Source organism: Pelobates fuscus, chromosome 2 (genome assembly GCF_036172605.1).
Source record: "Pelobates fuscus isolate aPelFus1 chromosome 2, aPelFus1.pri, whole genome shotgun sequence".
Lineage (NCBI taxonomy): Eukaryota > Metazoa > Chordata > Amphibia > Anura > Pelobatidae > Pelobates > Pelobates fuscus.
In genome coordinates, this window is record NC_086318.1 from 48,255,961 (window position 1) to 48,283,356 (window position 27,396).

General features: G+C 42.7%; 1 protein-coding gene across 5 annotated transcripts in view; it reads right to left on the reverse strand.

Annotated features, from left to right (window-relative positions):
- Nucleotides 1-26,602, reverse strand: part of KCNS3 (potassium voltage-gated channel modifier subfamily S member 3) — a 131,055-nt gene extending 104,453 nt beyond the window's left edge. For 2 of the 5 annotated variants that reach the window (XM_063442135.1, XM_063442130.1), the window contains exon 1: nt 26,508-26,602. The gene's annotated coding sequence lies outside the window, so the exon portion shown is untranslated. Of the gene's footprint in view, nt 1-3,926; nt 3,945-26,349; nt 26,487-26,507 lie in introns of those variants that run through there. The other 3 variants (XM_063442133.1, XM_063442131.1, XM_063442134.1) reach the window with 3 other exon arrangements.
- Nucleotides 26,603-27,396: the final 794 nt, after the last annotated feature.

Genomic DNA, 27,396 nt, shown 5'->3' on the forward strand with positions numbered 1-27,396 from the left:
AACGTGTGCTAAAAATAATGCAAGACAAGGACCAGTAAAGCCACCAGGAGTTCAGTTTATGGGGGGACTCCCCATGTCCGATCTACAAATAGACTTCACAGTGATGCCTAAATCGGGTGGACATCGTTACCTGCTGGTAATTGTGTGCACCTATTCAGGCTGGGTAGAAGCATGTCCTACTCGTACAGAGAAAGCAGGAGAAGTTGTGAGATTCCTGCTACGAGAAATAATACCCCGATATGGACTACCCTGCTCTATAGGATCGGACAATGGTCCAGCTTTTGTTCATCAGTGCCTACAACAACTGACTCATATGCTTGGTATAAAGTGGAGGCTTCATACTGCATATAGACCCCAGAGTTCTGGTAAGGTAGAGAGAATGAATAGAACTATTAAGAATCAGTTGGCTAAAATGTGTCAGGAAACCCAACTTAAGTGGAACGTTCTCTTACCCATAGCTCTATTGCGAATCCGCAGTACCCCTACCAGAAGGATGGGCCTCTCTCCTTTTGAAATCATGTATGGGCGACCACCTCCCGTACTTGGTAACTTAAGGGGGGATTTGAGTCAGTTGGGAGAAGGAATTACCCGGCAGCAGGTTGTAGAGTTGGGTAAGACTATGGAGGAGGTACAGAAGTGGGTACAAGATAGATTACCTGTGAATATTTATCCCCCAGTTCATAGTTACCATCCAGGAGATCAAGTGTGGATTAAAGAGTGGAATAATGTACCGTTAGGGCCCAAGTGGAGAGGTCCTTATGTTGTTCTTTTGTCTACCCCTACAGCGATAAAAGTGGCCGAAGTGACTCCGTGGATACATCACTCCAGGGTTAAACCAGCAGCAGTCGATTCTTGGCAAGTTACAGCAGATCCAGAGTATCCCTGCAAGATCCGGTTAAAACGCACTACTCAGTCGGAGTAACGAGGAACTTTGTGGATTACAAATTTTATTGTTACAGAGATTTGGTGAAGTGAGTGTTTTAGACGGCCATAATAAAGCCTGTCCGCTCACCGACGTATAGTATATAAGCCAGGAAAGTCTCGAAGGGACTCCTGTGAAGACGAGCGGAACTCCATTCCCTGCAGCCCTTACATCCTGGAAGCTGAGGTGCCTTCGCACGGACGAAGACTGAGGATGACGGCGAAAGATGTATTCTTGATAATGTTTATTTATGTGTGTTTTTATATTCAGGAAGGTAGAGGTACCGACACTCCTAGCTGTGAGGTATGCATTAAGACTACGAGAACAGGTAACCATATTTCCCAAACCCTAATTTGGCATTCACAATACGAGTGTAAAGGAGATGTATCCAGATGTAGATACCTTAATATAGAATATAGCGTGTGCCATTTAGGAGTAGGAGAACCTAAGTGCTTCAGTCCGGAGTATCAACCTCGTACAATTTGGTTGACTCTCAGGAATGGAGATCCTCAGGGGACCCTAATTAATAAGACGGTGTTAGAATCCGTACATTCTTCGGGTATTCTGCTATTTGATGCGTGTAAGGCGATATCAAGTGGTAGAAAGCCGTGGAATGTATGTGGGGATCTTAGATGGGAGAGGACGTATGGGTCTAAAGATAAATATATTTGTCCCAGTAATAAAAATAAATATGTGAGTCCTAGATGCCCAAATAGAGATTATAACTTTTGCCCATATTGGTCTTGTGTGGGGTGGGCAACTTGGGGACAGACAGTAGACAAGGACATGATTGTGACTAAGTTGCCTACCAGCCCATATTGTAAGTCTATGGAATGTAATCCAGTCCATATACTTATAAATAACCCCGACAAGTTCTTAGATACATATGGTAATTTATTTGGGTTTCAAATATATGGGACGGGTTTAGATCCTGGGACAGTATTGTTTATAGGGATAGAGACTGATACGGTATCCTCCCAAACTCATCAAGTATACCATTCCTTTTATGAAGAGATGAGTATAGATAATAAGATCCCCCATAATGCTAAAAACCTGTTCATTGATTTAGCCGAAAGTATTGCCGGTAGTCTTAATGTTACCAACTGCTATGTGTGTGGAGGTACTAACATGGGAGACCAATGGCCTTGGGAAGCAAAGGAGGTAATGTCCGGTTCTGAGGCAGTTGACCAACTAATATCTACACAAGCCGATTATCATATGAGTGTTAGAGGTAAATCTGAGTGGAGATTAAAGACCTCCATCATAGGTTATGTTTGCATAGCAAGGAAAGGAATGATGTATAATACTTCTGTAGGAGAATTAACTTGTCTAGGGCAAAAAGCTTATGATGATGATACAAAGAATACAACTTGGTGGTCGGCCTCAAATGTCTCAGAACCATCTAACCCGTTTGCTAGATACGCCAATTTAAAGGATGTGTGGTTTGACCTATCCATCACATCTACCTGGAGAGCCCCAGCAAATTTGTACTGGATCTGTGGTAAGAAAGCCTATTCGGAGTTGCCACAGGACTGGGAAGGGGCATGTGTGTTGGGTATGCTCAAACCATCCTTCTTCTTGTTACCTATTGAAACAGGTGAGACTTTAGGTGTTAAAGTGTATGATGTGAATCATAGGAAGAAAAGGGGACCCATAGAGATAGGCGCCTGGGAAGATAATGAATGGCCTCCCCAGCGTATTATAGATTATTATGGGCCAGCCACGTGGGCAGAAGATGGTACCTTTGGTTATAGAACCCCTATTTATATGCTCAACCGCATTATAAGATTACAGGCGGTGGTTGAGATTATCCCTAACGAGACATCACAAGCGCTCAATCTTCTAGCGAAGCATAATACCAGGATGAGGACAGCAGTCTAGCAAAATAGATTAGCCTTGGATTACCTTTTGGCAGTAGAGGGAGGTGTATGTGGGAAGTTTAACCTGAGCAATTGCTGTCTTCAAATAGATGACGAAGGGCAAGCAATAGCTGAGCTTACTAGCCATATGGTTAAACTAGCGCATGTGCCTACTCAGGTATGGAAAGGGTACAATCCAAGTAGTTGGTTTGGTAGCTGGTATGAGTGGTTTGGAGGGCTTAAGGCAGTGGTAGGTGGAGTCCTACTGATTTTAAGGTTGTGTCTACTCCTGCCGTGTCTTATACCCTTAGTAGTTAGGTCTGTGCAAAGTCTGATAGAAAATATAGCAGAGAGGAAGGCTGCTGCACAGATAATGGCAATTTATAAATATGAGGCTCTAGATCAGGGAGAACCAATGCAGGAAGATGAGTGTTGAAGATTCACATCATAAGATAAGTCTGGTCTGGTTCAAGGTAACTTGCGGTGTATGCAAACTAAGGTTAAGTGATGCCTCAAGTAATTGTGAAATATCAAGAGGCATCAAAGGGGGGAATGTGGTGGAATCTCGGTAAAAAAATAAATTTAGTAGGCCGAGATTACCACGTGGCATGTGTACGTGCATATGCTGACGTATCGATCAGTTGGTTGCACGAGGCAAGATACGATCAGTAGTGTACGGAGCATGTGCAAGAATACAGGATATAGTTTTCCCCTCCTCCATTGTGCTGGACAAGCCATGCGGTCAAACAGGAAGTTAATTCTTATTTGTGTTGATTGGTTAAGAGAATGTGCGGGTGGAGCTTAATATGGGAGGAGTTATGTGCCTATATAAGGAGCCTGCACTATTGTCCGGGGCTCAGAACTTGCTGTATTTTGGTGACGTTAGTCCCTCTGAGTCCCGATCGGTGATCCAATAAAGAATCTCTTCCTTCCTGAAGAAACCTGTGTCCATCTCTCTGTGCTTCGCTTCCGTCAGTTTCTCCGGTATCAGAAACACTAGCTGCCTTGTGATGTTGCTCGGTGAAGGGGATGGGCTTATCACTGCAATGTAATAAGCAACTGTGTGAAGGAAGACAGGGACATGGGACCTCATTTTACCAGCACCTACACAAGGGCTAAATATTGTTGTGGTGTTTGGACAGTACCTTTAAATTTGCCATAACATCACACTTGCAAATTACAGTCTGCAATATAAATAATACAAAATAACACACAATTAAACATGTTAAAAAATAAATACGAAATAACGCAAAATAAGTAAATAATATTATTTAAATAAACTGACATGTTTGCTTGCAAGGAGTAATCAAAATACAGGTGGCAAACTTAAAATCACCGGTGGAGCCTACAAATTCTGCGAATACCGTGTTTATACAAAACATATATTCAAAACTGCAAAGTTTCTAAAGAGATTGAATCTGACAATACTTCCCATGGATGGACTGCTGTAATGATGCTTGATGCATGTCAGATGGTCAAAAGACAATAATGCTTATTATCAGTACCATTATTTGACTTGTTACTACGCGCATGTACGCTGTTGTGGTGTATGTATGTGTTTCTGTACTCACCTGAACGTCAAAATAAAGAATTTACAAAGAATCTGACAATACAAAACTGTTTGTCAGTTAAATCCATATTTTACTGACCTTGAAATTATTTAAATAAATGATTTGCATGTCAGTTTTTTCTGTTTTTTTTTTCAAATATAAACAAATTACAGTTGTCGTTACAGCCAATCATAATGTAGGAGAGATTTATAATGCTGGGGAGATTTAGAAGCAAACAGAAAGTTCTAGAACAAATGGAGAAGTCACCATGGCGATCACGGAATGTTCCTCCGGATTCCATTTCAGTTTGCAACACTTATAAATCTTCCCCTATGTATTACTTACCAGCAGCCTGCTAAAAAGCTTTTACTGCAAAAAAATATGTATACAATAATAACCAGCTCATATACAAGTGCACTCTTTAAATTATTAAAGCGTTGTTAAGTTGTATACATTTAAACTATACATTTAAGTATCACAAACTGAGGAAGGTTTTTGTATTATTCTTCAATTGCTTGTACCCCACGAACGTGCCATTCTAATCACAACAGTCCTTTTTAGCAAATCAGTATTTCATCTTTTAGAAAAAAGCCGAATTGACACAGGGAGTCCAAAGGGTCAATGACGATTCGGTCATGTTGTAAGTGCTGCGGAGAATTTGTACATTTGAATCTTTCTACACCCCAGGGCTTACACAATCTCATTATACAGCTCGAGTTGAACAACTCTGAGGGATTCATTGCTAAACAGAGATGTATGTTGAATTGAAAACTAAAATTCAAATTTTAGGCCCAATTAGCTGATAATATATCTGAATTACCAGCTCATGTATAATACCACCTTGTCTAGATTAGCCTCAATTCTGAAATTCAGTTTTTTTGTTAATATGTCACAATTCACTCGTCAGGAAATTAAACCTAAATATATATTTTTGGATGAATTTGGTAAATTAGAAATGTAATCATTGTAGATGTAACAAAAATGTATTAAGCAATTTGCGTCCTTAACTGTGATGTAACCGTGTTTTCAAAATCGTACTTTTTTATAATTTGTCTTTATCAAAATAATTGCACTTTAATTTCATGGCACTAAATGTATCTTAGTAATGTTTGTAAATCGATCCAGGAGTGGTCAATGTGTTATTTGGTTATTGTGACTATTACAAAACATACCCAATAACTTTGTAAAAAACATAGTAAATTCCCCAAACTTAAAAAAAAAGTCTGTGTGCAGTTTGCAATCAAGAAAAAGGAGTAAGGATGATACCTGTAATGGTATATTTAGCGTGCAAGCAATCACATTACTCCTTTGAGGGTAATATAAACAGAGATATCATATATTCGGGTTGGATCTATATTTTAGCACCCCCTACAACCACTGTAAATTTTATTTTATTTTTTCTAAGTCTGCACCCCCAAAGAAATTTAAACAAACACCCTTCTGTTGAGGAAATTACAAGCATTTGCTCACATTCATATATACACACAGTATATACACATACACTCATACACTGATCAGCCACAACATTAAAACCACTGATAGGTAAAGTGATTAAAATTGATTATATTGTTACAATGGCACCTGTTATGGCGTGGGATATATTGGGCAGCAAGTGAACAGTCAGTTCTTGAATTTCACGTTGTGGAAGCAGGAAAAATGAGCAAGCGAAATTAACTATGAAAAGGGCCACATAGTCATGGCTAGATGACTGGGACAAAGCATCTCCAAAATGGCAAGTCTTGTGGAGTGTTCTCGGTATGCATTGGTTAGTACCTACCAAAAGTGGTGCAAGGAAGGACAACCGGTGAACCGGAATCGGGGTTATGGGCGCCCATGGCTCACAGATGCACATGGGGAGAGAAGGCTAGCCCATCTGGTCCGATCACACAGAAGAGCTACTGTAGCTAAAATTGCTGAAAAATTTAATGCTGGCCATGATAGAAAGGTGTCGAGCATCGCTCGTTGCTGGGGACCAAGTGCCCAATGACCCCTCTCAACCATCGAAACCAACTTCAATGGGAACCAATGGAAGAAGGTTGCCTGGTCTGATGAATCAAGTGGATGGCCCGGTGCATCATTTACCTGGGGCAGAGATGGCAGCAGCACGCACTATGGGAAGACCTACACAATATTAGGCAGGTGGTTTTATCATCGTGGCAGATCAGCGTACATTGCTATCCACACAAACATACACATATACACAGGCACAAACATTCATACACACACAGACTCATATACACGAACTATTAGGTTTATTCATTAAAAAAGAGAATTTAAAATTAACAGAAAAAGAGTCAATTCAGCTATTTTGATCTTAAATTTGAAATTTACTTTGAATTCTCACTTTACTAAAAAAAAAAAACTATTCATTTTTATTTTATTTTACTACCTTGAAAGGGAGCTGTAGTTGATTCTCATCCCTGGGGTCCAATGGGTAGCTACTGGTATCTTTCTGTACTGATTGCCCAGCTCTGTACTAATGCTGGGGCTGAGGTGATATCACATCGCGGCTCACACCATCAGTACTGGGTGCGCGAGCAATTAGTACAGAGCGATCCCAGCAGCGCCCTCTCTCTCGTTCCGCATCCAGTTATAACAGTGGCAGAGCAGGGACAGTCCTTATTTTTGGGCCTTTTCTAAAAGCTCAGTATTCTTAGTGGGTCTGAATTTGTACCAGAGCTACACAGCAATAAGACTCAGAAATAGGTCTAGAAATCAGTCTGTGTGCACAAGATACAAAGTTCCTATTCTAAATCATATACTATTTGCATAAATTGTTATTAAAGTTACCTAAAATTCCTAAGAATAGCCATGCCCCTAGCCACACCTCTACTTACACCCCTAAAATTAAAGTATCCCTAGTTTGTCCATTTGAAATATTTTAATGCATGAGCTTGTACAAACATTAATATACATGAAATCTGTGACGGCAGATAAGAACCATTCGGCCCATCTAGTCTGCCCAATTTTCTAAATACTTTCATTAGTCCCTGGTAGTGATGTACCGAACTGTCCGCTGGCGAACAGTTCCCGGCGAAATTAGCGTGTTCGCGTTCGCCACGGCGGGCGGACACATGCGCAGTTCGATCCGCCCCCTATTCGTCATCATTGGGCAAACTTTGACCCTGTGCCTCTCGGTCAGCAGACACATTACAGCCAATCAGCAGCACTCCCTCCCTTCCACACCCTCCAACCTCTCTCCCAGCATCCATTTTCGATTCATTCGGAAGATGCATGCTTAGTGAGAGGAGGGAAAGTTTAGCTGCTGCTGATTAGATAGGGAAATTGATAGCTAGGCTAGGGTATTCAGTGTCCACTACAATCCTGAAGGACTCATCTGATCTCTGCTGTAAGGACAGCACCCCAAAAAGTCCTTTTTAGGGCTATAACATCAGGCTGCTTTTTTTTTTTTTTTTTTCCTGTGTAATGTAATTGCAGGTGCCTGCCTGCCAGCTTCTGTGTGAGGTTCACATTGGATACTGTGCCTACTTGCCCAGTGCCACCACTCATATCTGTTTTAACAATAGGTTAAGCTTTACATTTAAAATAAATATTTTTTTTCACTGTAATAGAAGAGCAGTTGCCTGCCTGCCAGCTTCTGTGTGAGGTTCACATTGGATACTGTGCCCACTTGCCCAGTGCTACCACTCATATCTGTTTTAACAATTGGTTAAGCTTTAGATTTAAAATAAATAATTTTTTTCACTGTAATAGAAGAGCAGTTGCCTGCCTGCCAGCTTCTGTGTCAGGTTGGATGCCTTGCCCATTTGCACAGTCAGTGCCACCACTCATATCTGTTTTAACAATTGGTTAAGCTTTAGATTTTTTATAAATAATGTTTTTCACTGTAATAGAAGAGCAGTTGCCTGCCTGCCAGCTTCTGTGTCAGGTTGGATGCCTTGCCCATTTGCACAGTCAGTGCCACCACTCATATCTGTTTTAACAATTGGTTAAGCTTTAGATTTTAAATAAATATTTTTTTTCACTGTAATAGAAGAGCAGTTGCCTGCCTGCCAGCTTCTGTGTGAGGTTCACATTGGATACTGTGCCCACTAGCCCAGTGCCACCACTCATATCTGTTTTAACAATTGGTTAAGCTTTAGATTAAAAATAAATATTTTTTTCACTGTAATAGAAGAGCAGTTGCCTGCCTGCCAGCTTCTGTGTCAGGTTGGATGCCTTGCCCATTTGCACAGTCAGTGCCACCACTCATATCTGTTTTAACAATTGGTTAAGCTTTAGATTTTAAAGAAATCATTTTTTTTCACTGTAATAGAAGATCAGTTAGTTGTCTGCAAGCATCTGGGTGTCAGGCCTACTTCAGCGTGTGCTCTGCAGACCTGTGCCAGCGTGCTTTGACAGTTGCCAATCATATCTGGTGTCTCTTTAGCGTGCTTTTACAAAGAAAAAAGGTTTCCAGTGTAAGCTAATAGCAGACAGTCAGTGTCCTTCAAGCGGCTCTGTCAGGCCTTCCTTCAGCGTGTGCCCTGCACAACCCTGCCAGCCTGCTTTGACAGTTGCCACTCATATCTTGTGTCTCTATAGCGTGCTTTTACAACCAAAATATTGTTTCCACTGTAATAGAAGAGCAGTTGCCTGCCTGCCAGCTTCTGTGTGAGGTTCACATTGGATACTGTGCCTACTTGCCCAGTGCCACCACTCATATCTGTTTTAACAATTGGTTAAGCTTTACATTTAAAATAAATATTTTTTTTTCACTGTAATAGAAGAGCAGTTAGTTGTCTGCAAGCGTCTGGGTGTCAGGCCTACTTCAGCGTGTGCTCTGCAGACCTGTGCCAGCGTGCTTTGACAGTTGCCACTCATATCTTGTGTCTCTATAGCGTGCTTTTACAACCAAAATTTTGTTTCCACTGTAATAGAAGAGCAGTTGCCTGCCTGCCAGCTTCTGTGTGAGGTTCACATTGGATACTGTGCCTACTTGCCCAGTGCCACCACTCATATCTGTTTTAACAATTGGTTAAGCTTTACATTTAAAATAAATATTTTTTTTCACTGTAATAGAAGAGCAGTTAGTTGTCTGCAAGCGTCTGGGTGTCAGGCCTACTTCAGCGTGTTCTCTGCAGACCTGTGCCAGCGTGCTTTGACAGTTGCCAATCATATCTGGTGTCTCTTTAGCGTGCTTTTACAAAGAAAAAAGGTTTCCAGTGTAAGCTAATAGCAAACAGTCAGTGTCCTTCAAGCGGCTCTGTCAGGCCTTCCTTCAGCGTGTGCCCTGCACAACCCTGCCAGCGTGCTTTGACAGTTGCCACTCATATCTTGTGTCTCTATAGCGTGCTTTTACAACCAAAATTTAGTTTCCACTGTAATAGAAGAGCAGTTGCCTGCCTGCCAGCTTCTGTGTGAGGTTCACATTGGATACTGTGCCTACTTGCCCAGTGCCACCACTCATATCTGTTTTAACAATTGGTTAAGCTTTACATTTTAAAGAAATCATTTTTTTTCACTGTAATAGAAGATCAGTTAGTTGTCTGCAAGCATCTGGGTGTCAGGCCTACTTCAGCGTGTGCTCTGCAGACCTGTGCCAGCGTGCTTTGACAGTTGCCAATCATATCTGGTGTCTCTTTAGCGTGCTTTTACAAAGAAAAAAGGTTTCCAGTGTAAGCTAATAGCAGACAGTCAGTGTCCTTCAAGCGGCTCTGTCAGGCCTTCCTTCAGCGTGTGCCCTGCACAACCCTGCCAGCCTGCTTTGACAGTTGCCACTCATATCTTGTGTCTCTATAGCGTGCTTTTACAACCAAAATATTGTTTCCACTGTAATAGAAGAGCAGTTGCCTGCCTGCCAGCTTCTGTGTGAGGTTCACATTGGATACTGTGCCTACTTGCCCAGTGCCACCACTCATATCTGTTTTAACAATTGGTTAAGCTTTACATTTAAAATAAATATTTTTTTTTCACTGTAATAGAAGAGCAGTTAGTTGTCTGCAAGCGTCTGGGTGTCAGGCCTACTTCAGCGTGTGCTCTGCAGACCTGTACCAGCATGCTTTGACAGTTGCCACTCATATCTTGTGTCTCTATAGCGTGCTTTTACAACCAAAATTTCGTTTCCACTGTAATAGAAGAGCAGTTGCCTGCCTGCCAGCTTCTGTGTGAGGTTCACATTGGATACTGTGCCTACTTGCCCAGTGCCACCACTCATATCTGTTTTAACAATTGGTTAAGCTTTACATTTAAAATAAATATTTTTTTTTCACTGTAATAGAAGAGCAGTTAGTTGTCTGCAAGCGTCTGGGTGTCAGGCCTACTTCAGCGTGTGCTCTGCAGACCTGTACCAGCATGCTTTGACAGTTGCCACTCATATCTTGTGTCTCTATAGCGTGCTTTTACAACCAAAATTTCGTTTCCACTGTAATAGAAGAGCAGTTGCCTGCCTGCCAGCTTCTGTGTGAGGTTCACATTGGATACTGTGCCTACTTGCCCAGTGCCACCACTCATATCTGTTTTAACAATTGGTTAAGCTTTACATTTAAAATAAATATTTTTTTTTCACTGTAATAGAAGAGCAGTTAGTTGTCTGCAAGCGTCTGGGTGTCAGGCCTACTTCAGCGTGTGCTCTGCAGACCTGTGCCAGCGTGCTTTGACAGTTGCCAATCATATCTGGTGTCTCTTTAGCGTGCTTTTACAAAGAAAAAAGGTTTCCAGTGTAAGCTAATAGCAAACAGTCAGTGTCCTTCAAGCGGCTCTGTCAGGCCTTCCTTCAGCGTGTGCCCTGCACAACCCTGCCAGCGTGCTTTGACAGTTGCCACTCATATCTTGTGTCTCTATAGCGTGCTTTTACAACCAAAATTTAGTTTCCACTGTAATAGAAGAGCAGTTGCCTGCCTGCCAGCTTCTGTGTGAGGTTCACATTGGATACTGTGCCTACTTGCCCAGTGCCACCACTCATATCTGTTTTAACAATTGGTTAAGCTTTACATTTAAAATAAATTTTTTTTTTTCACTGTAATAGAAGAGCAGTTAGTTGTCTGCAAGCGTCTGGGTGTCAGGCCTACTTCAGCGTGTGCTCTGCAGACCTGTGCCAGCGTGCTTTGACAGTTGCCACTCATATCTGGTGTCTCTATAGCGTGCTTTTACAACCAAAATTTTGTTTCCACTGTAATAGAAGAGCAGTTGCCTGCCTGCCAGCTTCTGTGTGAGGTTCACATTGGATACTGTGCCTACTTGCCCAGTGCCACCACTCATATCTGTTTTAACAATTGGTTAAGCTTTACATTTAAAATAAATAATTTGTTTTCACTGTAATAGAAGAGCAGTTGCCTGCCTGCCAGCTTCTGTGTCAGGTTGGATCCCTTGCCCATTTGCACAGTCAGTGCCACCACTCATATCTGTTTTAACAATAGCTTAAGCTTTAGATTTTAAAGAAATCATTTTTTTTCACTGTAATAGAAGATCAGTTAGTTGTCTGCAAGCGTCAGGCCTACTTCAGCGTGTGCTCTGTAGACCTGTTCCAGCGTGCTTTGACAGTTGCCAATCATATTTGGTGTCTCTATAGCGTGCTTTTAAAACCAAAATTTGTTTTTCACTGTTATAGATTGAATAGCAGTTACTTGTTGTTACGACACTCACCGCCTGGAGAGTGAAGCCGCCGTTTAGTCGATAATCCCCTTTCTCCAGAAATGCAATTCCAGTATAACCGATCATAAAACTCCCGAACGGAGCATACGAATGCGGTAACTCCCGATCAGCAATCCATCCGAAATCCTTCCACAGCTAGAAATAAACGAAAGCGCTGTCCCAATAGTCAATCCCTCCACAAACGAGACAAAGCTCCGTTTTGAAGGTCAAGCAGAATGTGTTTAATGGGGGCTACCTGCCCAGTATTTATGCAGGTCTCCACCAGGTAGACACTCCCCTAGGGGACCTGGTGGAAGACTGAAAAATATATTAAACGGTAGCCAATCACAGTGGCTATAACACAAGCCCTTCCCATTTTACCCACAATACATCTCTTCCTATCCTGGAGATAATTAGAGAGAAACCTAATTAACTCAGAGGATAGGAACCATCGCCATCTTAAACTCAAACACAAAAAATGCAATAAAATACATAAAATCAGAAGTACCGAATATAAAGTGTTCGTGTCACGTATCCCCAGATAGCCTGGATCTGAGGGCATATTCCTACCGAATAGCGCTCAGGTCCGATGTACACAGTCCAATCGCCATGGAGTCAAAGTCTCTCATAAGTCCTTCGGTATACGAATGACTCCATGGGACGGCTATCTGGGTAAGTTCATACGGATGAAAGAAACTCCCGAACGGAACAGTGTTCGTATGCCTCCAAGGGAATAGAAGGGGAGACGGCCGTCTCCAGCGGTGTTCGGTAGATAAAGAGTCCGATTTTAGATCCATGGGTTTTGCACCGAACACCGCTGATTCGCCTCGTGTCCAAAATGGCCGCCGCCTCGTGTTCGGCATACGAACGACGACCACCCGTACGAAATGGAATGGAGAGGTGTTTGCGGTTAACCACAACGTTCTAATTTGTGGTCAAGGTGTTAATGAGCCGCACACTCCTCTCCTGGGTGGCCGATGTTCGGTAGTTCCAATCGGTACTTTAGGAAACATACGAACAACAGCGTACGGACAGGAAATCCACGAATCCAATGAAAACAGACGACCCAGCAATACAGGTCTATGCAGCAGGGTTCGTCACACTTGTCTTCAAGCGGGTGTCTCAGGCCTACAGTGTGTGCTCTGCAGAACTGTTCCAGTGCACATTGCCAATCATATCTGGTGTCTCTATAGCGTGCTTTTAAAACCAAAATTTGTTTTTCACTGTTATAGATTGAATAGCAGTTACTTGTCTTCAAGCGGGTGTCTCAGGCCTACAGTGTGTGCTCTGCAGAACTGTTCCAGTGCACATTGCCAATCATATCTGGTGTCTCTATAGCGTGCTTTTAAAACCAAAATTTGTTTTTCACTGTTATAGATTGAATAGCAGTTACTTGTCTTCAAGCGGCTCTGTCAGTCAGCGTGTGCTCTGCAGAACTGTTCCAGTGCACATTGCCAATCATATCTGGTCTCACAGTAGCTTGCACGCATAGTACCACTAATCCCCAAAAAAATGACAGGCAGAGGCAGGCCACCCCGCAGGGGCCATCGTGGTCGTGGTGCTGTGATTCCCTTTTGCCCTAGAATAATGCCCAGTTTTCAGAAGCCACGTACCCTGAACTTGAAAAGTTCTGAGGACTTAGTTGACTGGCTAACACAGGACACCCAATCTTGTACAGCCTCCGCTCGGAACCTTGACGCACCATCCTCCTCCAGCTTAGCTTCAGGCACCTCTCAAGATAGCACTCACCCGCCTGCCGCCACCACCAAAACTAGCACCACAGCCGCTTTACTTGGTATGTCAGAGGAGTTATTCACACACCCGTTTGAAGAAATGAGTGATGCGCAACCATTATTGCTAGAGGATGTAGATAACAGGGATATGTCTCAGGCAGGCAGCATTAAACACATGGAGGTACGGTGTGATGATGATGATGTTGTACCCGCTGCTGCTTCCTTTTCTGAGTTGTCAGATACAAGCGAAGCGGTTGATGATGACGATGCGTCCATGGATGTCACGTGGGTTTCCTGCTCGGCAAGAAGAAGAACAGGGCGAAAGTTCAGATGGGGAGACAGAGAGGAGGAGGAGACGAGTTGGAAGCAGGGGGGGTCGTCGCAAGGAGCTAGTGGCACAGTCAGACAGCATGCATCGGCACCCGGGGTCAGCCCGACAGCACGCCAATCAACGCATGCTGTGTCCACCACCAGAATGCCGTCATTGCAGAGCTCAGCAGTGTGGCATTTTTTTTGTGTGTCTGCCTCTGACAACAGCGATGCCATTTGCAACCTGTGCCAAAGGAAACTGAGTCGTGGGAGGTCCAACACCCACCTAGGTACAACTGCTTTGCGTAGGCACATGATCTCACATCACAAACGCCTATGGGATCAACACATGAGTACAAGCAGCACGCCTACTCTAAGCCGCCATCCTCCTCCTGGTCCAGCATCTTCAGCCACGTCAACCACTGCTGTCCTTCTTGCCCCCTCTCAACCATCCGCCACTCCGTCTCCCGCCTTGAGCAGTTCCCGCTCATCTGCCCACAGTCATGTGTCTGTCAAGGACATGTTTGAGCGTAAGAAGCCAATGTCACCAAGTCACCCCCTTGCCCAGCGTCTGACAGCTGGCTTGTCCGAACTATTAGCCCGCCAGCTTTTACCATACAATCTGGTTGAGTTTGAGGCGTTCAAAAAATTTGTAGCTATTGGGACACCGCAGTGGAAGGTACCCGGCCGGAATTTCTTTTCACAAAAGGCAATCCCCAACTTGTACTCGATTGTGCAAAAGCAAGTCATGGCATGTCTGGCACACAGTGTTGGGGCAAGGGTCCATCTGACCACTGATACCTGGTCTGCAAAGCATGGTCAGGGCAGGTATATCACCTACACTGCGCATTGGGTAAACCTGCTGACGGCTGACAAGCAAGGAATGCGTGGCATTGCAGAGGAGTTGGTGACACCGCCACGAATTGCAGGCAGTCCTGCTGCCACCTCCTCTACTCCTCCTACTCCATCCTCTTCCATAACCTCCTCGGCTGAGTCCTCTTGTGCCGCTGCTTCTTGCTCCACATCAACGGCACCCCCCCAGCTCCCCAGGTACTATTCCACATCCCGGATACGGCAGTGCCACGCCGTCTTGGGTTTGACTTGCTTGAAAGCAGAGAGTCACACCGGACAAGCACTCCTGTCCGCCCTGAACGCACAGGTGGAAAAGTGGCTGACTCCGCAGCAACTGGATATCGGCAAAGTGGTGTGTGACAACGGAAAAAATTTGATAGCGGCATTGAAGTTGGGCAAGTTGACACATGTGCCGTGCATGGCACATGTGTGTAATCTGATCGTACAACGCTTTGTGCATAAGTACACAGGCTTACAGGACGTCCTGAAGCAGGCCAGGAAGGTGTGTGGCCATTTCAGGCGTTCCTACACGGCCATGGCTCACTTTGCCGATATCCAGCGGCGAAACAACATGCCAGTGAGGCGCTTGATTTGCGACAGCCCTACACGTTGGAATTCAACACTCCTAATGTTCGACCGCCTGCTCCAACAAGAAAAAGCTGTTAATGAATATTTGTATGACCGGGGTGCTAGGACAGCCTCTGGGGAGCTGGGAATTTTTTTGCCACGTTACTGGACGCTCATGCGCAATGCCTGTAGGCTCATGCGTCCTTTTGAGGAGGTGACAAACCTAGTCAGTCGCAGTTGTGTGTGTGCGTGTGTATGGCTGTCTGCCTGTGTGTGTGTGTGTGACAGGGTGAAGATTTCTTGCACATGGGTGTGACAGGGTGAAGATTTCTTGCACAGGGCGCCCAAAGGCCTAAGGCTGGCCCTGCGCATGGGTCAGTGGCTCTGCACCAGACTTCACTCCAATTGATCAAAGTTAAAGGATTTCAAGTGGACTGATTACAATTACAGGGCCTCTAAAGAGTCCTGTATTGTTATTTGTCGTCACTACCTTCTCGCGTCGGGAGTGGGTAATTTGCGCCCCTGCTGCCTTCCTTGCATGTGGTAGCTGTTTGTCAGGGATTTGTCAATCCATATCTGCCAAGTGACCCTATGTAGGGGTAACAGTCCCTATTCTGCTCTGTGTCAGTGTGTATCATGGTCTCTGTGGACAGGGAACAGTCTCTATTCTGCTCTGTGTCAGTGTGTATCAGGGGTTTTGAGGACAGGTGTCAATCCATATCTGCCAAGTGACCCTATGTAGGGGGAACAGTCCCTATTCTGCTCTGTGTCAGTGTGTATCATGGTCTCTGTGGACGGTGAACAGTCCCTATTCTGCTCTGTGTCAGTGTGTATCAGGGGTTTTGAGGACAGGTGTCAATCCATATCTGCCAAGTGACCCTATGTAGGGGGAACAGTCTCTATTCTGCTCTGTGTCAGTGTGTATCAGGGGTTTTGAGGACAGGTGTCAATCCATATCTGCCAAGTGACCCTATGTAGGGGGAACAGTCTCTATTCTGCTCTGTGTCAGTGTGTATCAGGGGTTTTGAGGACAGGTGTCAATCCATATCTGCCAAGTGACCCTATGTAGGGGGAACAGTCTCTATTCTGCTCTGTGTCAGTGTGTATCAGGGGTTTTGAGGACAGGTGTCAATCCATATCTGCCAAGTGACCCTATGTAGGGGGAACAGTCTCTATTCTGCTCTGTGTCAGTGTGTATCAGGGATCATTAGGATAGGTGTCAATCCATATCTGCCAAGTGACCCTATGTAGGGGGAACAGTCCCTATTCTGCTCTGTGTCAGTGTGTATCAGGGGTTTTGAGGACAGGTGTCAATCCATATCTGCCAAGTGACCCTATGTAGGGGGAACAGTCTCTATTCTGCTCTGTGTCAGTGTGTATCAGGGATCATTAGGATAGGTGTCAATCCATATCTGCCAAGTGACCCTATGTAGGGGGAACAGTCTCTATTCTGCTCTGTGTCAGTGTGTATCAGGGATCATTAGGATAGGTGTCAATCCATATCTGCCAAGTGACCCTATGTAGGGGGAACAGTCCCTATTCTGCTCTGTGTCAGTGTGTATCAGGGGTTTTGAGGACAGGTGTCAATCCATATCTGCCAAGTGACCCTATGTAGGGGGAACAGTCTCTATTCTGCTCTGTGTCAGTGTGTATCAGGGGTTTTGAGGACAGGTGTCAATCCATATCTGCCAAGTGACCCTATGTAGGGGGAACAGTCTCTATTCTGCTCTGTGTCAGTGTGTATCAGGGATCATTAGGATAGGTGTCAATCCATATCTGCCAAGTGACCCTATGTAGGGGGAACAGTCCCTATTCTGCTCTGTGTCAGTGTGTATCAGGGGTTTTGAGGACAGGTGTCAATCCATATCTGCCAAGTGGCCCTATGTAGGGGGAACAGTCTCTATTCTGCTCTGTGTCAGTGTGTATCAGGGGTTTTGAGGACAGGTGTCAATCCATATCTGCCAAGTGACCCTATGTAGGGGGAACAGTCTCTATTCTGCTCTGTGTCAGTGTGTATCAGGGGTTTTGAGGACAGGTGTCAATCCATATCTGCCAAGTGACCCTATGTAGGGGGAACAGTCTCTATTCTGCTCTGTGTCAGTGTGTATCAGGGATCATTAGGATAGGTGTCAATCCATATCTGCCAAGTGACCCTATGTAGGGGGAACAGTCCATATTCTGCTCTGTGTCAGTGTGTATCAGGGGTTTTGAGGACAGGTGTCAATCCATATCTGCCAAGTGACCCTATGTAGGGGGAACAGTCTCTATTCTGCTCTGTGTCAGTGTGTATCAGGGGTTTTGAGGACAGGTGTCAATCCATATCTGCCAAGTGACCCTATGTAGGGGGAACAGTCTCTATTCTGCTCTGTGTCAGTGTGTATCAGGGGTTTTGAGGACAGGTGTCAATCCATATCTGCCAAGTGACCCTATGTAGGGGGAACAGTCTCTATTCTGCTCTGTGTCAGTGTGTATCAGGGATCATTAGGATAGGTGTCAATCCATATCTGCCAAGTTACCCTATGTAGGGGGAACAGTCCCTATTCTGCTCTGTGTCAGTGTGTATCAGGGGTTTTGAGGACAGGTGTCAATCCATATCTGCCAAGTGACCCTATGTAGGGGGAACAGTCCCTATTCTGCTCTGTGTCAGTGTGTATCATGGTCTCTGTGGACAGGGAACAGTCTCTATTCTGCTCTGTGTCAGTGTGTATCAGGGGTTTTGAGGACAGGTGTCAATCCATATCTGCCAAGTGACCCTATGTAGGGGGAACAGTCCCTATTCTGCTCTGTGTCAGTGTGTATCATGGTCTCTGTGGACGGTGAACAGTCTCTATTCTGCTCTGTGTCAGTGTGTATCATGGTCTCTGTGGACAGGGAACAGTCTCTATTCTGCTCTGTGTCAGTGTGTATCATGGGTTTTGAGGACAGGTGTCAATCCATATCTGCCAAGTGACCCTATGTAGGGGGAACAGTCTCTATTCTGCTCTGTGTCAGTGTGTATCAGGGATCATTAGGATAGGTGTCAATCCATATCTGCCAAGTGACCCTATGTAGGGGGAACAGTCCCTATTCTGCTCTGTGTCAGTGTGTATCAGGGGTTTTGAGGACAGGTGTCAATCCATATCTGCCAAGTGACCCTATGTAGGGGGAACAGTCCCTATTCTGCTCTGTGTCAGTGTGTATCATGGTCTCTGTGGACAGGGAACAGTCTCTATTCTGCTCTGTGTCAGTGTGTATCAGGGGTTTTGAGGACAGGTGTCAATCCATATCTGCCAAGTGACCCTATGTAGGGGGAACAGTCCCTATTCTGCTCTGTGTCAGTGTGTATCATGGTCTCTGTGGACGGTGAACAGTCTCTATTCTGCTCTGTGTCAGTGTGTATCATGGTCTCTGTGGACAGGGAACAGTCTCTATTCTGCTCTGTGTCAGTGTGTATCAGGGGTTTTGAGGACAGGTGTCAATCCATATCTGCCAAGTGACCCTATGTAGGGGGAACAGTCTCTATTCTGCTCTGTGTCAGTGTGTATCAGGGCTGGGCTTTGAGGACAGGTGTCAATGTTAGGCGATTTCTGCCCTTTATGGATTAAAAACAGACTCTGCATCAACTGTGCAATTTTCCATGGGAGTTTTGCCATGGATCCCCCTCTGGCATGCCACAGTCCAGGTGTTAGTCCCCTTGAAACAACTTTTCCATCACTATTGTGGCCAGAAAGAGTCCCTGTTGTTTTTAAAATTCGCCTGCCCATTGAAGTCAATGGCGGTTCGCGCTGTTCGTCGGTTCGCGAACATTTGCGGAAGTTCGCGTTCGCCGTTCGCGAACCGAAAATTTCGGGTTTGCGACAACACTAGTCCCTGGCCTTATCTTATAATTAGGATAGCCTTATGCCTATCCCACGCATACTTAAACTCCTTTACTGTGTTAACCTCTACCACTTCAGCTGGAAGGCTATTCCATGCATCCACTACCCTCTCAGTAAAGTAATACTTCCTGATATGATTTTTAAACCTCTGTCCCTCTAATTTAAGATTATGTCCTCTTGTTGTGGTAGTTTTTCTTCTTTTAAATATAGTCTCCTCCTTTACTGTGTTGATTCCCTTTATGTTTATGCCACTGACACAATCTGCTTCACTCTTGATGTGTGATTTCCAAAAAAGAATAGTCTCTTAGTTCTGCAAGCCAGCCAGCCTCACTGCCAATGCACAGGACATGCCACCGCACTCAGACCATCCCTACTATGAGCAATGCATCTACACTACTTCAATAAGGCAGCTGGGTTGTGCTTGAGGACCAGCTTGTTAATTTGTTAGTATTTTAAGAAATAAAGATGACTTTGTCGCATTTCTTCTCCTCTTTATTTCTACAGTTCATACAGCAGGACTCTGCAACGGAACATAATGTGAATATGAATCCGGCACGCAAAGCGTCTAATCTGTCACATCATCATAGAAACAATACGGTTCACAGGAACAAACTCTGAATAACAATCAGGGCATCCTCTACAGCCTTACACCCCACAGCTCCCTCGGGAATCAGGAATTAAAGGATCGTAAGCCACCCCAGTAACAAAACGTGCTGCGGGCTTTGCGGACAGTCAGATCACAGAACATTTAGCCAGCCATGCATCAAGGTTCATCTTCAGGACAAATATGCACCTTATTCATCAGAAGAAAAGCCAGCTGGGGGGGGAGACTGTGCTAGGCTCGCTTTTTCTTTAACACTCTTTCAATTTAATGTTCCTTTTAGGGGACCTGTGTGTTGAATACAAAGTGACCTTGTAACAGCATTGAGCAAAACAAATAAATAAACAAATCAGTATATGATTCAACCTTTACGTTACAATGGTGTGCACAGCAGACACTTTCGCTACTGAAACTATTGTGTATAACCATTAGTGCAACCTTTAGACTGCAAACCCGATTGGGCAGAATCTACCTCACCGACTCTTCCTGTGTGTCATACATGTTTTGCTAGAATTAAATGTTTGTTGTGTTTACTGTTGTACAGCGCTGTGGAATATGTCAGCTCTATATAAAAAAAATTGCAATTAGGATTGTAAAACGGCTCGTCTTGTAATCAGGTTCACCTTGCAAAACAGTGGGGCGTCTAGTACATAGCACAGCACTTTATTGGTTAAGAGCCAAACTCAAAAATTGAGTAATAAATAGTTAAATAAATAAATATTAATAGTATAAAACACTAGCAGAGTTATTCACTACAGTGGAAATTTCACATTTAAGACGAAGTCAGCGATTTATTACAATGATGCTGTTTTGTCCTCCAATTTGATATTTACGTTGAATTCCCCACTAATTGCACTTTAGAGAGCAGCCATATTAGTACGAAAGTCTGTAACTCGCGCTGAGTTAAAGAATTTACCATGACATGTCAGTTTGCCTAATTTTGGCAATTTCTTTTCAGTTCATCTCCACACTGGACCATCAGGGAATGGTGTGATGTCCCCCCTCTCTGCCCCAAAGTAATCAGAGGGATGGGGGTATTAACAGTTTTTTTTATTTTAAGTAAAAATAAATAAATTATAATTTAAAAAATTAATAAAAAAAATTTATATATATAAGTTTAAGACCCACCTCCTCCACATACTACAGCCACTATCTCATAATACATCCCCTACACAAACTACATCCTCCACACTGTCTTTGCCTGTGTCTATCTATGTCTGTGTGGACCTATTTGAACCTCTTTGTATATGTCTGTGTCTGTGTATGTGAGTGTCTGTGTGTGTCTGTATCTGCCTGCGTGTAGCTGTCCGTTCTTGTGCCTATCTGTGCCTGTGTATGCTTGTGTGTGAGTGCCTGTCTGTGTGTGTCTGCTAGTGCTTGAGTGTGCATGTCTGCCCGTCTGTGTCTAAGCGTTTGTATGTGTATCTGTGTGTGTGTCTGTAAGTAACAGTGAGTGTGTCAAGGTGTGTTAAGCAGTCAAATTGAGGAGGATCCAGAGGTGGGGCTTGGTTCAGGGGTCACCAAATAATTTTTGTGATCAAGACCGGGGTGTGTTTTGATCCAAGCAATACCACTGCTTAAATGATTATTCCTAACAGTATAAAAAGTAGGGAAATTAAAGGACACTTTAGCTCATTGCAATGGTCTGGGTGCAGCTCCCCTGTCAGTTTAACCCTGCAATTGTACTTATTGATAAACTGTAATAATTACATTGCAGAGTTAACTCCACCTCTAGTGCCTGTCTACGCTCTGCATGAGGACATCTAGCGTCAGCTAAACCCCCATAGGAAAGCAGTGATGCTTTTCTATGGGGTAGTCCTAATGTGAGCGAAATACTCGCTGGTCATGTACATTAGGTCCCCTACATCAGCTGACGTCGGAGGAGGAGCAGAGGGGGAGCCTCTTTCTGCACTGTGGGGGAAGGGGGTATGCACGAACGAGGGGTGTACGAACGAGGGGGCACTATAGTGTACAATAGTGCTAGGAATTCAACTCTGTATTGCTAGCACTATAGTTTCCCTTTAAAACGTCAGCCCAAAAAAGATTAAATAAAAACATAGCTGACTTAGATAATTTTTCCAATCTTGCTATTTTATCCTGTGAGGCTCTGACAGGCCTAACATTAGAATTTCACTTTAAATTTAAAACAATCCACACTTTAGTAAATGTGTATGGTTAGGAAATTTCAATGTGACACCAAAAGTGTTAAAATTGAAAAAAATCTCCAGTTTAGCTTTTTTCCAGCTGAGCTGTTTTGGTCAAGAATTTTAAATACCACATACCATGTACTCATGGTCTAGTGAGAGAAACATCATGTCAAATGTCTACCAAGTTGCAGGTAACTTAATGGATTACAGTAATAACGTACATAATGCAAAGATCACAAACTACATTGAGATAAAACAATACAATGGCTACACTTTTAATAGAAATTCTATTACTTGCTATCTAGACAATCCAGATGCAAAAGGACTGTTATTCGTATACTGTATATTTATTCAAAGAGATAACATATTTGAGAGTTATTCTTTAAAGTCACATGTAATCTGGATCAGCAAACATAACTATGGTTGAAACGGCTGAATTCCAACCAAATCTGCAATTCTCATATTTATTAAATCCAGTTGAAATTCAATTATTTCGTCAAAACAGCACATCTCCTTATGTGCCATTTGGTGCTAACTTCCAGCATCATTCGGTGTCTACCATAAACTTATAAATAATAAAAATGTGGTGTTAATAAATAATATAAACAAACTGATACTATAACATCAATGTATTGTACAGATAATACAGATAATATAACAGTAACGCTTACAACCAAAATAAACAAGTTTTAGGCATTGTGGTGAATACCTCCCAAGTGTCCCTATTTAGAAGGGGCAGTCCCTATTTTATGACAATATCCAAATTCTCTGTTCTAGGAGCTTCATATTGTAGGGGCATAACAGAGCTCCACTGCAATAACACTGTGATGTGTCTTTAACGTACGATACATGTGTTTAGAAATCTCTATGTGTAAATAAATTACATTGTTAAACTGTTATTAGTAAGTCGTCTACAATTTCTCAGAACATCCTTGCCCCTGGCCATACCCCCACGCTTACCCCTAAAATTAAACTGGCCCTATGTGCCATTTAAAATATTTAACTTTCTCCACTGCAGTGGGCTATCAAAATGGGGCTAATATTTTTCTGTAATGATAGATTCCCTTTCAATTGGCAACTTTCTGCCTGCAACTTTAGTCCAACCAAATTGTGGCAATTTAATTGGATCTAATGTGAATGCTGCCAGCTGCCAGTTCTGTCTAATTACTATTGTATTTGAGCATTCAGTTGCATGTTTCTATTACTCGATTCCAGAGTCCAGGATTTCGTTCCATCCAGACGAGCTGAAATCTGGGCTACATTCTCAGTCATTCAGTGGCTGTACTGCAGAATCCAAACATTGGTAAATCTAATAATGTCTGTCTTTTGTTGTCCGAATGCCCCCAAGATGGACCCAGATTTGGTTTTCTACTCTGATAGCAAAGTCTGGCAGACTTTAGTAAATAATCTGTTAGTCCTTCGACAGAGGTCAAATATTGCCCAAAAAACCCAAAAACTTATACTTATCAAACTCCAAAAAACTAGTCGTTTTAGTATTTGTGCAACTTTTTACAACAATTTGCTAACTGAATAACTTAGCTACAGGAGGAATGTCATTGCAGTAATTTTGATGTAAATTGAGAAATTGAGAAATCCAAAGTCTCCTCATTCTCCTCTATTAATTTAGATAATGAAATAAAAACCAAGAACCTTTTAATCACTGCCGCTGCGAAAAGTTTATAACTAATAAAACATAATATGTTGTATGACTGCGATGTATGACAGAATAATATATAGCCAAATAAAAGTAAATCCTGTTATTCATATTTGATAATGTATCAATTGGCCTTTATTTATTTATACACCAACCTATACTATAGCAATGTACAATATCATATTATAAACTGTAGGGTCTATTAATAAACAGCAGGAAGCACGTTAAATTAAATCTGAAGTCAGCAATGCAGCCATCCATTGCCTGCTTGCATTCTGAATGCATTGCATTAACCATTCATCCACCAGTTTGACAAAGAATGCCAGCAGGACAGTAATCAAAGGAATTATTGGGTTACATTAAAAAAATTAAAAAAAAAACATTCTAAAAATAAATTTTAAAAAATAACAAAACCCAAGGTCACGTATTCATAAAAACTATAATTTACTGGTCGAGAGGTACAGACATAGTTACATTTAGAGAGATATCTGGGATATGTACCAAACAAATGGAGCATGGTAATTTGATGCATCTCTCAATCCTCTTCCCAGGAAAGGGTTAAAGTATATAATAGCCTTAGCAATGATTTGGTACTTGGCGTGCCCATCAGTGGTTCAAACGCCTGTCCTCATATACCACTAACAGGCCAGGTTTTCAGGAAATGCTTGCTCTGTGGTTAGAAACAAGCATGTAGTATTTGGGCTCTAGACAGACAATTTGGGATGCACCGGTATTTATCAACTCCACGTGCTGGGTACTGGATGGCTAACGTTACTATTAGGCTGGCTTAGCATGATGGGAAATACAGTCTAAAATTGCTGCTGGGTCAAAGATCAGCCATTATCGACATTGACAATCTAAAAATGACTGTTAGCACTGGTAACAGATTGGGATTCATGGTCCAAAAGGAAAACATTGAACATTAATAGCTCTTGATTTGCTTATAAGGCATTCCATAAACAAACATGAGAACCATCTCACCCATCCAATCTTCCCACAGCCTTATGACATTTCAAGGCAGTTTCCCGTTCCTTAACTATGCTTTTCCCCCTACCACCTCTTCCAGAATGGAACTCGCCTTACACTCTCTTAGCTAAAGATAAGTTTCATAAATGTTCCCAGGAAACAGAACGTGGCTCGTCAGCATGGCTACTGGTTACAACCACCTTAAAGTCAGTTCATAAGTGAGCCTATGCAAACAACTGATATTTTAATATTGCCGACTGCATGCAAATATAATCAGACTGGCTATAGTATTCCTATAATAGAGCATGTGACAACTTTTAGCAAAAAAATGTAGAAAGTAGCCTTCCTGGTTTGCAAGATAACCAGCTAACAATATAAAATAATTCTTAGAAATATATAGAAACAATCCTTTAAATGCAATCTATAACAACATCCCCATGTTACTAGTGTCTGTCTATACCTATGGGTGAAATATAGAGACACACACAGCAAAACATAAACAAAACTGACAGACAGACAGATGAGCTGTTGTATCTATGTATCTTACAATATTACAGTGTGACAACAGGCAACACTATTTATTTACCTCTAACATGAATAACTCAGTATACTAATCTACCTCCAACATATATAATTATATCTAACCACCTACCTCTAACATATAAATCACTCAGTCTACCAATCTACCTCTAACATATATGATTCTATTTAGCCACCTACCTCTAACATATAAATAACTCATTATGCCTACCTACCTGCCTGTAATATAAATAACTTATTCTGCCAACCTACCTCTAAATAACTATTCTACCAACCTACCTCTAACATAAATAACTCATTCCGCCTACCTACCTCTAACATATAAATAACTCATTATGCCTACCTACCTGCCTGTAATATAAATAACTTATTCTGCCAACCTACCTCTAAATAACTATTCTACCAACCTACCTCTAACATATAAACAACTCATTCTGCCAACATACCTCTAACATAAATAGCTCATTCTAACTGCCTACCTCTAAATAACTATTCTGCCTACCTACCTCTAACATAAATAACTCATTCTGCCTACCTACCTCTAATATAGATACCTTATTTTACCAACCTACCTTTAACATGTCAATAACTCATTCTGCCTTCCTACCTCTAACATAAATTGCTAATTAGAACTACCTACCTCTAGCCTATAAATAACTCTTTCTAACTACTTACCTCTAACATATAAATAAATAACGCTACCTACCCCTAACCTAAATAACTCATTCTGACTACCTCTAATATATAAATAATTCACACACAGCAATATTATACAAAAGATATATAGGCAGACACTATATCAAATGAATAATTCTATCCATCCATCTATATATCTGTCGTTTTAATCACCTTTAACAAGTGATTAACGCTATTTATCTACATCTGCCATATACATAAGTCAATCTTTATATCGACCTCTATAACATGTTAGTAACTCATTTTATCACTAGCACAAGAATAATTCTACTTATCTAATAACTCATACTGTCTATCTCTGATATATGAATAACTCTGTATCTATCTATCTCTCTATCTGTCTCTCTCTCTCTCTCTCTCTCTATATATATATTTCTATCTATCTCTATCTCTCTATCTACATCTACCTCTATCTCTCTATCTACCTCTATCTCTCTATCTACCTCTATCTCTCTATCTACCTCTATCTCTCTGTCTAGCTATCTAATCAGCAGGCAGGACATGGGATGAGTTTGCAGCATTACCCAGTACTATCTCCAGGTTCAGAGCAGTCAGGTTCTGGAGATCGGTAAAAGTTGAGTGAATCCTCTGGCTGTGCAGCTGGAGTGATGGGAGTGATAGTATGTATTGCACAGAGCCAGTCTAAGGACCCCGACCTCCCTCATCCCAGGAGGGCACCTACCTGGGCTGCTGGGCTCAGCATGGGCTCAGCCAGGTCCAGCGCTGTGTCAGTGCAGCTGCAGCGGGTCCCTCCCGAGCACACAGGCTGCATGGGGAGGGGAAGGAGGCCGAACCGTGATTGGAGCCACTCACTGCCGGCCCTGCCCCTCCAGCCCTGCCAGGGGAATACAGCACTTCCTCATACAGAACCCTCGCCCAGGAGTCTCCAATAACTGCCAGCCTGGGAGTCCCCAGCCAGATGGCACACACAGGGGTACAGTGTACAGCACAGGGGTGCAGTGTACAGCGCCCTCTCTCTGTATCCTATCACTATACACAAACCTAGCAAAGTTTCTTTCTCACCCAAGGCACATGGCCACAAACTGTAACTCCCATCAACGCCTACTGTACACATTGGATGAGGTTGGTGGGAGTTGTGGTTCTTATTAAATCAGTGTTCAAAAAGTGTTAGCTTTACTGCAGTGAATGACTAGAGGTTTCACTAATCAAGGTTCGATTTTTGTTTTGAACGGCAACATTCTAGAATAAGAATCTGGAGACAAATAGATTAAACTGAAATGAGCTTATTCCATTTGGAGCAATGGCGTGCCAACTAAAAACAAAATAAGATTGCTAGAAAACTAACACAAAACAAGAGGCTATAGATTTCCAGACAATTGCATTTTTTCACTAAATTTAAAACCAGCAAATTGAAATCCCAAACTCCTAAATTTGAAAAGCTGATGTCACAACTGTTCTATTTCAGTCTAAATTTTCTAATTCAGATTTCAGTTTTCTCCAGTGTTTTTAATTGGAAGATGCCTCCCTACCTTTAGATTCCTGGGTCCCGCCAATGGTTAAATCTATAAAACTCGGATGGCGCTATATAAATAACATAATAATAATTATAA